Raw genomic sequence first — 13,795 nt, forward strand, 5'->3', positions numbered from 1 at the left:
CATCTGTATTGATTAGCGATAGGTCTTTAAGACCCGCAGTCCTCTGGGGGTTTACCAGTCTTAAGCAACAGTGTTATCACCGCTTCCCTTGTGGTCGCTGGGAGCTCCCCTCCCTCCAGAGCCTCGGTCCACATAGCCAGTAACCTGGGTGCCAGAAGGAGCTTAAATTCTTTATAAAATTCTGCGCTTAGGCCATCTGTACCCGGGGCCTTCCCATTCGGGAGAGCTTCGATGGCCCCTATCACCTCCGCCTCAGTTATCGGGGTTTCCAATACCTCTCTCGTGTTTGCAGCCAGCAGGGTCGTCGGGATACGGGAGAGATACTGCTCGATCTCACCTTCAGTGGCGTCTGACTGGGGTGAGTATAGCTCCTCGTAGAATTTATGAAACGTGGAGCGTATACTGCCCTGATCTGTAGTGACCGTGCCCTCCGCCGTTGTTATACATGAAATGTCGGTCGGTCCCCTCTCCCCCCTCACTGCTCTAGCCAACAACCTCCCCGGACGTTCGCTCTCACCATAGCGGCGAGCGGCCGCCGGTCTGTCGAAGTAGCGGATCTCTTGATCAGCAGCCTCATTGAATTCGTCCAATGTGTTTTTTTAGGTCTAAGGCTAACTGAGGTGTCGGTTGAAGCTCATATTGTGATTGTGTAGCAGCTATTTGTGTTTCAAGGCGTTGCATCCTATTCCTTATATCTTTGAGGATGCCACTCTCACTCGATATAGAGGCGCCTCTAATACACACCTTGAATGCTTGCCACAAAGTCGCCTGGCGAGACACAGAGTTATCATTAAATGCAAAATACTCCTGTATGTGCTGTTCCAGCGTGTTCCTATAGACCAGGTCACGCAGCGCTGCAGGTTTGAACCTCCAAGGAGGTCTATTCACTGCTTCGCCCGGTAGTCGGAGGTCCAGCACTATGGTGAGTGGTCAGAGTACGTCCTGGGCAGTATCTGTGCTGCGAATACCCAGGCCAACACCGCGTTGTCCAGTAGCCACATGTCTATCCTGGAATGCATGTCGTGCACCGTGGAGTAATAGGTGTATCCCCTCTCGGATGGGTGTAATGTCCTCCATGCATCTTTTAGTCCCAGGTCTGCCATATGAGCCATTATCGCTTGGGCGGCCTTAGTTAAAGTTCTCACCTGTGTTGAGGTGCGATCCATGTCTACATTCAAAATGGTATTGAAGTCCCCCCCGCAGATCAGGTGGGCAGTTGGATAGTGGGCCAACATCCCGAAAAATTCGGTGTAAAACACCGGGTCATCCAGGTTGGGACCGTAGATATTGAGGAGAACCACCTCTCTATCTTGCAAATTGCCATGTACCAAGACATACCTGCCCCCCCGATCGCACCTCACCTCCTTGCACGTAAATCGGAGGGTTCTGTGTAACAGTATTGCTACTCCCCTGGCCCTATTCGAGTAGGTTGTGAAGTATTGGTGGGTTCCCCACTTCGGCGCCAGTTGTTCCCCGTGTTGCGGGCCAATGTGTGTCTCCTGTAAGAATAGGATTTGTGGGGCATGTCTGTTAATGTAGGCCATGATTTTCCTTTTCTTAACCTTAGAACCCAGGCCCCGAACATTCCAACTCATGAATCTTATATTCTCAGAGATCATTCCAGCCATCCCATTCAATGTGAATGCATTGTGAGTCTGCAGAAGAGTGTCTCATATAATTCCCAGTTGTGCAAGTATGTTGTAACCTCGTGCTTTTAACTTTCTCCCCATAACAATAACAGATCCCCAATTCCATCCCGATCCCACCTCCCCCCCACCCTCACAGCACCCCGAACTTCTACTGTGCATAAAGAAACCCCCTCCCCCCCACTAACTTTTAGCATATGCACCTGCAATTGGGGGGCCTGCAGAGATCCCCAGGGCCTATGCTCTTTCAAACTTGAAAACACTTAATCGGATCCGGCATTACTCTCACACATATTAATGGCGGCAAGGAAAGTCCCCACGTAGCACAAACCGTAGACAATGATTTCCCACCTTAATGAATGTCCCCCTCCGGAGGGAACTGTTGAAATAAGTGGAGCGGGCATGCAATGCCGCACCTCTCCGGGTCCTCCCCAGAGAAGTCATTCTTGATTAGCGTCCTCGGCGCTCTCCACATCCGCAGGGATGTGCGTCTCCACAAAATTGGCGGCCTCCTCAGGGAAGGTGAAGAAATGGACTTTGTTCTTGTACAGGATCTTCAGTCTCGCCGGGTAGAGCATTGCATATTGGACCTGTCGCTCACGTAGCAGTTTCTTGACACCCGTGAATTGTTTCCTTTCTTGTTGCACCGCCAGTGTAAAGTCAGGGAAGATCCGTATCATGCTAGCCTTCCATCTCAGCTCCTGCTTCTCTCTTGCCGTACGTAGTATCAAGTCCCTGTCTCTGTAGTTAAGCACACATGCGATTATTGGTCTCGGGTACGCACCGGGTTTCGGCTTTGGAGCCATAGATCTGTGTGCCCGCTCTATTAGGAACATGGGGGACCATCCTGGGTCGCCCAGCAGGTCGCGGAGGAGGGCCTCAACTCCCTTCTCCATGGAGCCCTTCGTCGCATCTTCAGGCACACCTACAATACGGATGTTGTTGCGTCTTGATCTCGCCTCCAAGTCCTCGCATTTAGATTTAACAGTTCCCAGTTCAATCGCCATTGTGGACACCGTGCTTTTCAGGTTTTCGAGCGCATCTTCCGCGCCTGATATTCTGGTTTCCGCTTCGGTTATGCGCGTCGTAGTCTTATCCAGTTTAGCCTTAATGGATGCCACATTTGCAGTGATCCCGTCGAGTTTGTCGTTCAGGGCACCGAACCCTTGCTGCATAGCAAGAAACACCGCTTGGGGATCCATCTGGGCTTGCAGTGTCGTTTGTTGATCTGGGGTGGGCGCCGGAGTCTCCATCTGCGAGATGGTTTCCTTCTGGATATTTGTGGTGTACTTGTCGATGGCCCCCCTGGTCTTCTTGGATCCTATGCTCTTGGGCATTATCCGCTGTTATTTGTATGGACTGATCGCCCCAGGCCGCCACGGTCCTCAGCACATCCGCCGAGCGAGAGGCCTGACAAGCGTCCCCGGTGCCACCGGTTGCGCAGGGTCGATGTCCCCCGGGCTCACGTCGTCGCGTGGTCGAGTGTCGTCCCTCCTCGGCAACCCCCGGCGGACTGATTTTGGGCCCCAGATGTTCAGGTTGTGCGTTGTCGAGCCACGGGAGGGGGGTCAAGAGACCGTGCCGGAGAGGAGGCCTCAAGCCTCTGGATCGAGGGCCGTCGGGGGCCCGGTTAGCAGCCAGGAAATGTAGCAGTCGGCCCCCTCCAGGCAGGCAAGGTTCCCGTGATCAGCCGCAGCAGTCGATGGGCGGTGGGGTGAAGCCGAGGGGCCGAGAGGGAGCCACATTATCCGGTATGGCGGGGGGCTAAGCAGCGCGGTGGGGAGAGGCCAGTAATGAAGGTTCCTCCGCGAGCAGGCCGCGGATTGCGCTCGCTTTCTCCCGGGCTCCTTCCCTCTTCGAGGCGGCCTGAGTATAGGCCCCGGGCGCGGGCACACTCAAGAGCCGTGATAACTCAGGATAGCAGCCAGCGTTCCGCCCGGAATTTCACCTCCGGGTAGCCCAGGCACCACCGCACCTTCCGTGCGTCGCACGGGTGTAACCGGACCCGTTGTACGGATATATTTGGAGTTCGGCCCTGGTTCACTCCGGAGCTCACACAGAAGCGGCCATCTTCTTCTGTGCGCAACAGCGCCCCCCGAGCGCTGCTATATTTGTAAGAACGTTCATTTGGAAACATTATCCTTGGCACTGCGAGCCACGGAGGGCTCTTGCTGAGGCACGCTCGCTTCCGGGAGGAGGCGGAGCCAACCGGCGATCACGTGGGCAATCACGTGACTTTGTGCAGCCTCATAGTCCAGCCCAAACCGCCCTTGCAGTGTATTCTGTTGTTGGAGGAGAGCGCTGCTATATTTGTAAGAACGTTCATTTGGAAACATTATCCTTGGCACTGCGAGCCACGGAGGGCTCTTGCTGAGGCACGCTCGCTTCCGGGAGGAGGCGGAGCCAACCGGCGATCACGTGGGCAATCACGTGACTTTGTGCAGCCTCATAGTCCAGCCCAATCCGCCCTTGCAGTGTATTCTGTTGTTGGAGGAGAGCGCTGCTATATTTGTAAGAACGTTCATTTGGAAACATTATCCTTGGCACTGCGAGCCACAGAGGGCTCTTGCTGAGGTACGCTCGCTTCCGGGAGGAGGCGGAGCCAACCGGCGATCACGTGGGCAATCACGTGACTTTGTGCAGCCTCATAGTCCAGCCCAAACCGCCCTTGCAGTGTATTCTGTTGTTGGAGGAGAGCGCTGCTATATTTGTAAGAACGTTCATTTGGAAACATTATCCTTGGCACTGCGAGCCACGGAGGGCTCTTGCTGAGGCACGCTCGCTTCCGGGAGGAGGCGGAGCCAACCAGCGATCACGTGGGCAATCACGTGACTTTGTGCAGCCTCATAGTCCAGCCCAAACCGCCCTTGCAGTGTATTCTGTTGTTGGAGGAGAGCGCTGCTATATTTGTAAGAACGTTCATTTGGAAACATTATCCTTGGCACTGCGAGCCACGGAGGGCTCTTGCTGAGGCACGCTCGCTTCCGGGAGGAGGCGGAGCCAACCGGCGATCACGTGGGCAATCACGTGACTTTGTGCAGCCTCATAGTCCAGCCCAAACCGCCCTTGCAGTGTATTCTGTTGTTGGAGGAGAGCGCTGCTATATTTGTAAGAACGTTCATTTGGAAACATTATCCTTGGCACTGCGAGCCACGGAGGGCTCTTGCTGAGGTACGCTCGCTTCCGGGAGGAGGCGGAGCCAACCGGCGATCACGTGGGCAATCACGTGACTTTGTGCAGCCCCATAGTCCAGCCCAAACCGCCCTTGCAGTGTATTCTGTTGTTGGAGGAGAGCGCTGCTATATTTGTAAGAACGTTCATTTGGAAACATTATCCTTGGCACTGCGAGCCACGGAGGGCTCTTGCTGAGGCACGCTCGCTTCCGGGAGGAGGCGGAGCCAACCGGCGATCACGTGGGCAATCACGTGACTTTGTGCAGCCCCATAGTCCAGCCCAAACCGCCCTTGCAGTGTATTCTGTTGTTGGAGGAGAGCGCTGCTATATTTGTAAGAACGTTCATTTGGAAACATTATCCTTGGCACTGCGAGCCACGGAGGGCTCTTGCTGAGGCACGCTCGCTTCCGGGAGGAGGCGGAGCCAACCGGCGATCACGTGGGCAATCACGTGACTTTGTGCAGCCTCATAGTCCAGCCCAAACCACCCTTGCGGCATTAAGCCCGTCCGCGGAGTAAAGGGCGTTGCAGTCTATCTTTAGCTGTACTGTTTTGCTGCTGTTTGGCTCAGGGTGGCGCAGGAAGCCCGGTTGGGTCTCGCTTACTAAGAAATATCTACAGGGGTCAACTGTTGCTCTTAGCTGAACACTGGGGAGGAGAGACGGACTCTGGCTGCTCCTCAAGCCATCGGGCGTTCTATATATATGTGATACTGATTTTAAAAGTAATTGACAAACATTATATACTCTTTTAATCGCATATCGTTTGTTCCCAGCTATTGTTTTTATTGATTTTACTCATAGCCACTTCGGAGATATTATCATTAATACCTAGAGGCTGCGAGCTGTGCTCCCCTCTGTAAGTAACATATTATCTGTGCATCTACTTTTAACATGCCCGCACTTAGAAGTGGGTTTGAAACTGTTGAGAACCAAGCACCCATAATAGTAGAGGTTCAACCTGGCTCCGGGAGGCTGAGTGAGGCACCGGTGTACACAAATTCTACTGGAAATATGCCTAACCCTATTTTAGCTGTGGGTAAGACTAAAGAAAAGTCTATTTTAAGTGTTGAAGGGGGTCAGAGGGGCTCCGCTTCTACCGACCTCGTAGTGTCCGATGTCGTAGCCCCTAGCTATGGGGATATGGAGTTAGCAGATTCCGAATTTAATGGGGTTCATAGGGACAAACCAGAATTTAGACAGGAACTTACAGATGAAGAATGCCTCCAACAAAGCTTTATTGGTACTAAAAAGGTAGTCCGCTATCGCGCTTCTACCCCCCTTCAGAGGAAGATTTTGAATAGTAAAACACAAGCTGGAGAAGGTTTAGAATCGTTACCTTGGAAGGGTATAAACCCATCCGGATTCATGCAATTTCTCAGATATTTCGCCAGCTACATTCATTTTTGGAAAGGAGAATAATGATAATGTGCAGTCTTCCATAAATTCTCCAAGGTTAGAAACCCTTAAACTAAATGATGGGGGGGTTCATTCTAAAGGAACTTCTAGTCGGCCAAAGTATAATCCCAATCAACCTATTGGGGAAAGCGATTTAGATGACTCTTTCTTTACTATGGCAGATGCTACGGGTGTTTTGCTTAAAGAAATTGTGGATTTAGAGATACCAGCAGGTAGATCTGTGCATAATGGAAAGGGGGCAAGGAGTCTATCGGAGGGTGCGCCTTCTTACTCATACCCATGTGATGAAAACAACTACATAACTGGGAATCAATTAGTGGGTACGCAACAATCTCTGATTAAATTGCCCATAGAAACAGCCAATTCGTCTATACACAATAAAATAGCCTCTACTCAAACTGACAAATGGGAGGAAACAATAGTGCAAATGGAAGACAAAGCAACGGATCCCCAGCAATTCCTACGAGAAAACCATGTAGTAGAAGAAGATAAACAAGAAACATCTGGTTTAAGTAGGAAGGAGAGAGGGGATTATTTGTTACCACTCCTATCGAACCTACACATTAGTCTAAATCTGGCCCTGAAAACGCTGGGGGAGTCTCAAGAGACTATGGCGGGCTCTATGATAGGGCAACAAGCGGCTTTCAATCAGCTGGTGTCTCGTCTGGCATTTTTGGAGGGAATAGTAGAGGGCAAGACCATGAAGGAGCATATTATTAAAGAACAGAGTCGATGTGACAAATTTAGAAAGGATCAGGACATAAGATTAACTACCATGGATGCAAAAATTACCACTCTGTTGGAAGTTATGCTTTCAGGAGACCGCCCCACTTCATCTAAGAGAGAGCTAGGGGAACGTGATTCCCAGGGCCAAAAAGATAATGAGGACAACAATAATAATTACGGAAAGAAAATGGTTTCTCCCGATAGTCCTTCAACCCTCATAGATGTCATAATGATGGCAACTGAAGGGTGCGCCGAAGATCAGGAGTTGGATAATCACAGTACACAGATGCATACGAGAGTATCCCTTAATGACATAGAACTTTTGAACATCAGTAGTGAAGATACAAGATCCCCTCAATACACCACACCAATTAAAGGGCTAAAAAGCAAACATAAGACCAAACATAGAGAGAAAAAAATCATCAAATCAAGAGCTGGAATTGGAGGCAAAGAGTAACAATGATGGAAGAGTGCCTGTGAATATTTCCGACTATAATATAAATGAGGTGCCCCAATCCCCAGTGGGTAAGCGTAATAAATCTAAAAAGCAGGGGAGGACACTTAAAAAAAGCAAAAACATGCCCAATACAAAAATTAAAGGTAGAAATGCCAACCTTAAAGGTATTAGAAACATCCCGCTTCAGGAAGAGACGGAAGTTAGGGGGGGTCCCAAGAATGCTCATAAGGAAGAGAATCCAGTTCAGGGCGAGAATAATAAAGGCCCGGTGGCTTGTGGGGAAACTATTATAGACGCTAATAAGGAAAAGAATAACTTGCTGAAACGTGGATTTGAGCTTATTCAAACCAAACAAACAAAGATGACAGCTTTTGGCACAATAATTAGCACTAAACACGCCAGAACATCTGTAGGCACACAACAAGTCAAATTCCCTACGGTTTCCCAAGAAACTCTGCCAGCTATAAGTAATACTACCTATCCCGTTAAGGGGTTGACCGAATTGTGTGGGAGGGATAGTGGTTCTACCACTAATATTATGGAAAGAAACCCCCAAAATATAGAACCACCAAAACTACAAGATTCGGAAGATGATGCTATGATCCCTTCTGGAGTAGATCATACAAAGAAGCAATCTACTGTGATTCAGGCCCCTATTAAGCTCTGTACAGGGAAAATAGTGGGTTGGATTAACAATAATATAACAGACTCTCAGGTTAACTTGAACAGAACTCATCTTTTAAATCTGTTTAAAAAGATCCCTGTGCTACGAGCTATAACAACAGATGATATAGATGCCATATCTCTTCCTAACTGCAACAACCATAGAATGGTAAGTTGCTTTCATTCGGAAATGGTAGCAGATATGGTGCGGGCCCAAGAAAAAAACCTTAATTCTTTGGGCTATGATCTACTCTCATTAGCAGATAAGAAAGAGGCCAATAATTTTCTTGAATATCAGGAACCGAATAACAGTCAAATCAAACAAATTATTCAACTTGATAATAATAAATTAGAAAATTTGGGCCCAGGGTTGGCACTGATTTCAAGCCTCCTGAATAATAATCAGGATTGGTCATGGCTACAACTGGCACTCAAAACCTTGGAAACATTTAGACAAGACAAGGGGTGTTCCTAACTATATAGAGATTGAGGTGATCTCTTGGAATTCTTGTGGGGGAATCAATCTCAACACGTTTCTGAATAAAAGGGAAAATTATGTACGCCCCCGTATCTATTTCTTACAGGAAACTATGATGCTTTCAGATATGCACATAGAAGGTTTCTACACTTTCTTCAGTAGCTACCAGGGGTCAGCTGGGCAGACCCAGCGGAGGCCTGATTATTGCCATCGATCGTAACTTGGGGTTCGTAGGTGAGGTGATATTTAGGAGTAACTGGCTTCTGGCTATTATGCTATCTAGGGAGAATAATTTAGAGCCGATACTCCTTTTGAACCTCTATTGGAATCCGCTAAAAGTAGACATTGAGGAAGTGGAGGACTCTCTAGATATAATCTTGGGAAATTGGTTTGAGAAAGGGTTTCGAAATCGCATTATTTTGGGAGGGGACTTTAACTCAGCTTGTGCCGATGGTTCGGTGCTTAATGAAAGAGGGGTATTACCTAGACTTCTTAGTACGACTACAAAAAGAGGTATAAGGTGGGATAATTATTTAGATAACTGGGATTTGGGACTTTTAGACCATGCCTTAGATTGGAATCTTCCTAAACATACTTGGAAAAGAGGAAGTAAGAGCTCTAGAATTGATTTCTTCTATGTATCTAATGGCTGGAAGCAAGCTTGTGGAAAACGGACACATATGGAGGTCGAGTTCAGTGATCACGTTCCCTTACGTTTTTCTCTCTACTTTATCAAGTCTCTTAGAATGGATCAATATCACGAAACACATCAACTGATGATGTATAATCTATGCAAGGGCAGAGAGGTTAAATTTTGGTCTACCATCAACTCCATACTCACGCCTGCTAAAGATAAATTAGACTGCCCCATTCAAGCGGATGTGTGGACTCTCTTTTATAAGGCAAAGTTCGCTCTACCCGCTAATCTCTCTAGGGAACAGGATGTTAACTTGGGCCCTCCGGTTGTAAGTGAGTGTTTGTGGGATATAGAGGATATCAAATGGGCCATCAATAAGCTCAAACCTTCTAGAGCACCGGGCCCCGATGGTATTCCCCCCTTTGTTATAAAGGCGGCCCCGGAAATGTGGGCTAAGTTACTCAAACCCATATTTGATGATGTATTTAAATATCATTCCATCCCTAAAACCTGGTCGCAGATCATTATAATTCCTATTTACAAAAAAGGGGACGTCCTAAATCCACAGAACTACAGGCCTATAGCACTGTTAGATGCAGCGAGCAAAGTCTTTGGTATTTTGCTTTTGAGGGACCTTAATAAGGTTATTAGAGGGAAGGCCTGCTATAGTAAATTCCAGGTTGGTTTCAGAGAGGGCTTGGGAACCGACCTGAATGGGATGATTTTGGCTCATCTAAGAGATGCAGTTCACCAAACTAAAATGGGAGATGTATACATGGCTTCCCTGGACCTCTCTAATGCCTTTGATGGGGTTATTAGAGCAAGATTGTGGACAAAATTGTTAGCTATGAATGTTCCACGCAAGATTGTCCAAATCTTGGCTCTTCTACATAGGAATACCTCCGTTAGGGTACGTTTATCACAAGAAGGTTCCCTATCCGATGCAGTTGATACTGAGGTTGGGGTCAAGCAGGGCTGCTCCCTTGCACCCACGCTCTTTAACCTGTACGTTAGCGATGTGGAAGACATGTGGCAGGGCCCTTCCATTGCTCCGGTCAGGTTGGGTAGCTTAGCTATCGAGTGGATGGCCTTCGCAGATGACTTTATCCTTTTTGATCGTACCCCGAGAGGCCTTCGCAGAAGGATGGATATTTTTTATCAATATGCACTGGCGAATAATCTCTCCCCCAACGCTTCGAAATCCCAAACGATTGTAATTTCTAGGAAAAGAGTTGCCAAACCATGTATCTGGAAGATGGGAGATAACTCGGTGGAACAGGTTCAGGCCATAACCTATCTAGGTTATAATTTTTCCAACCAATCTAGCTTAAAGATGTGGAAACTGAATCTTGGGGATAAAACAGCTAAACTAAAGAATCAGATGAAGTTTCTGAGGGGAAAGGTCTGTAAATTTTCGCTTCTGCCTATTAGACGATTCTACCTTGCGAAATGTGAACCGGTTCTTTTGTACGGTTTGGACATTTGTACAAAGGACTTGAGTTCATACCTAAATGTGATCCAGGGGAAACTGTGGAAGGAAGCAATGGGCCTTTCTAGGGCAATCCCCAATTCCATTATTCGGCACGAGCTGTGTCTCATATCACTTAAAGCCAGATACTTGTGGAGGCAACTCTCCTCTTTTAGAAAAATATATGATCCTCCGATAAACACTTTATATGAGTTGTTGAATAAGGTAGTCAAAACGGGGACGGTACTATCTATTAAGAGTTTTAGCGATAGAATGTTCTTTTTGTTGGAATCGCTAGGACTTTGTTTAGATGATCTTATTCAACGACCGGGACTAGTCAAAAAATCCTTATTTAGGTCAGACTGGGTAGACACAGTAAATGATATTGAGTCCCATGTTACCTACAAGGAGTATGCTAAATTTTTGCATGCAAGGGAATCGATTCCTCTATATATTCAAAGATTTCCTTGCCAGAAGGCGAGAACTACATTTATGCGTTTCAGACTAAATCAGATGCCCACTCTAGAAAGAATTTACCACTGGACCCTTACAGAAAAAGGGTCGAAGGATAATTCTAAAAATCTCGCATGTCGATTTTGTGGAGCGACTGACATGACAAAAACACTTAGCCACCGTCTCCTGACATGCACCCATTTTGGGAATAAAAGATCTCTCTACTTTACAGATAGATTTGAGGGGGATTGGGAAATGTCGAAGAATCTGTTCTGGAGTCGCTGCATGTGGGGTGTAAATATCTCCCTAATCCTCGCATTGAATTCACTCCTACTTAATATTCAGGAGGAACTGGAAGCAAAAAATAAGGAATTCAATGAGTAGAGACTAGATTGATCCTATGGTATATGAAATGATATACGGTATATGAAATGTAAACTGTATATAATACATATGGAATTTGATTCTATGTCTGGGAACGATTTTAAGTTGATAAAAGTGTTAAAAATGTTCTGCTCATAAAATGAAATGTATTTTTCTACTTGTTTGGAATGTACTTTATGTTGTATAAGGTTTTATGTAAACTAATCATACAACAATAAAAAAAAAAAAGGAAAAGGATCCTAAGAGATTATGGTTTGTTTTTGCATTGTGGTACACCTGGCAGCTCTTGGATTGGTTGTAAAATTCAAAATGCTGAGGCTGTGTCTACTATCAGATCCAAAGACTCCAAAGAAGCGTTTGTCTGCATCACAGGTTACAGGAATATTTAAGGTTGTGTGTAAGGATTTGCAAGAAAGTTTTTTCTAGCATAGTGTTGCTCCTGAAGCTAGTTCTGTCACAATAGGAGGCTCCTTTTGTGCGAATGCAGCAGTGTGATCTGATAGTCCAGTGGCCTTTTATACAGGCTAGATGAGTCTGAGAGTTGAGCTTTACTAATTTATCAACTTTTCCATTGTGAGTAAATGGTTTCAAAAACTCATTTCCTTCCCAACCTGATGTCGATTTTTAACAAGACAATACATTTAGAGGCCTCCTTGCTGATCAATATATACTCTAGATAACAAGAGGGCATTAGGATATTATTTGGGCAGCAAAAACCTCAAGTCTTCAATTCTCTTACGCTCCAAGTGTTTTCTACAGCGTCCAGCTAAAGATGGCTATTACCTTGCAACAAGTATGCTACTAAAGAAGACTAGAGCTCCCCCAGGAACTCCTTGGGTGCACTCCCTGTGGGGTCCGACTGGTGGTCATGTGGGGTCTGGCTTGCATTTTAGCACTCCTATGGAATGTTCAATTCCTTCACCTTTTGTCCCTAAACCTGTCTCTCCTAGTTCTTTCCTTTGTTGCCCCTAAACACACTGCCTTTTATTTATTGGCTAGTCTTCATCTTCCTTGCACATCTTTTGTCTCTATCTTAACTCTTCTTCTCTCATTGATACACTTTTACTTTTTCTGATATTATTGTAGTTCCACTATTGTTAATTTTTGATATACCTCCTTTTTGTAATTTAGTGTACATCACTTTGGCAATGGCGCTTTCGATATCTCAAATACCAAATATAAATGTTCCCTTGCAAGAGATTTGTAATTAATTCACTTCTTTTATAGACCTTCATTCTGACAAGTGTACTGCTCACATGTGGGCGGTTTGTTCCAGAGAAATCTGTATAGCTAAGTTTCTTTCCATATGACCAAGTCTGTAGTATGAGAATTGGTGTCCTTTCCATTAAAGCATATAAATGAGGTGAATCCCTTGCTTTACTATTACCTGTATTAATAGCTCTTTGCGTATTCCTTGCATATTCGTAAGGGGCTGTCCTGTCTTCAATTGATCTGCAAGGGCGAGTGGGACACCTATGAGCTGGGAGAGCATGAACTCAGCTGGCTTCCCTGATAGATGGTATTCAGGAGATCCTTAGCCAACTTAAGCTGTTCAATTCTGTGCGCATTTTTGGTACATTTTGCGGCTTATGAATCTTGGAGGGCACTTTCTGAAGAACTATTGATCAATGTAAGTAACCTTTTATGCCATTCACTAACTTTGATGGAGTGGTCGGATACATATTTACTTTATGCTTGTTACGCGCGAGAGACCGCAGGCATTTACTAAGGGGAAACCGCACAAAGTCAGCCAAGTCTACAGTGGCATGTGAATGGCAGTTTAGTTATCAGTAGACCTGTTGCTTCCCTAATATCATCTGACCGGCCAGTGTTTTTTTTCCTATTCATCATAACCCTGCCTCTCATATCATGATAGTGTGATTTCCAACTAGGCTCATGAACCCAAAGTTCCTTCTTGTTGCTGTCCGGGTCACATTATCTCAAGAGTAGCTGGCCAATTTAGACCTTATAAAATGATTGAGGCCTCTGCCTGAAATATCTAATGAAAAATGCACGTTTTTTTGGGCTGGCAACATATGGGTGTCGACATTTAAAATGGAAATACACTTGGGGGTGACAATGTGCAGACTGTGGCTCGACTATAGGAAGATGGAGGGGTACAGCGTCTTCATCGACTGACTTTTTTCAATGTTTTTTGTAAATGCAAATATTTCATAGATAATCATCAAAAAATGTAGGGGGATGGGAAAGTTCATATAAGGGGTGGGGGGCCGGGAATAGAGAAATAGTGTAGGGGCCAAAAATAAAGAAATCATTGAAATCTATTCGTAA

The 13,795-nt window shown here is 46.3% G+C and overlaps 1 protein-coding gene across 1 annotated transcript in view; it reads left to right on the forward strand.

The window, feature by feature from the left end:
* The window catches only part of BMPR2 (bone morphogenetic protein receptor type 2), a 696,097-nt gene that overhangs the window by 460,221 nt on the left and 222,081 nt on the right, over window positions 1-13,795 (forward strand). The gene's annotated exons all lie outside the window — the stretch shown is intronic.

Source organism: Ambystoma mexicanum, chromosome 9, assembly GCF_040938575.1.
Source record: "Ambystoma mexicanum isolate Mex_15411 chromosome 9, UKY_AmexF1_1, whole genome shotgun sequence".
NCBI classification, from domain to species: domain Eukaryota; kingdom Metazoa; phylum Chordata; class Amphibia; order Caudata; family Ambystomatidae; genus Ambystoma; species Ambystoma mexicanum.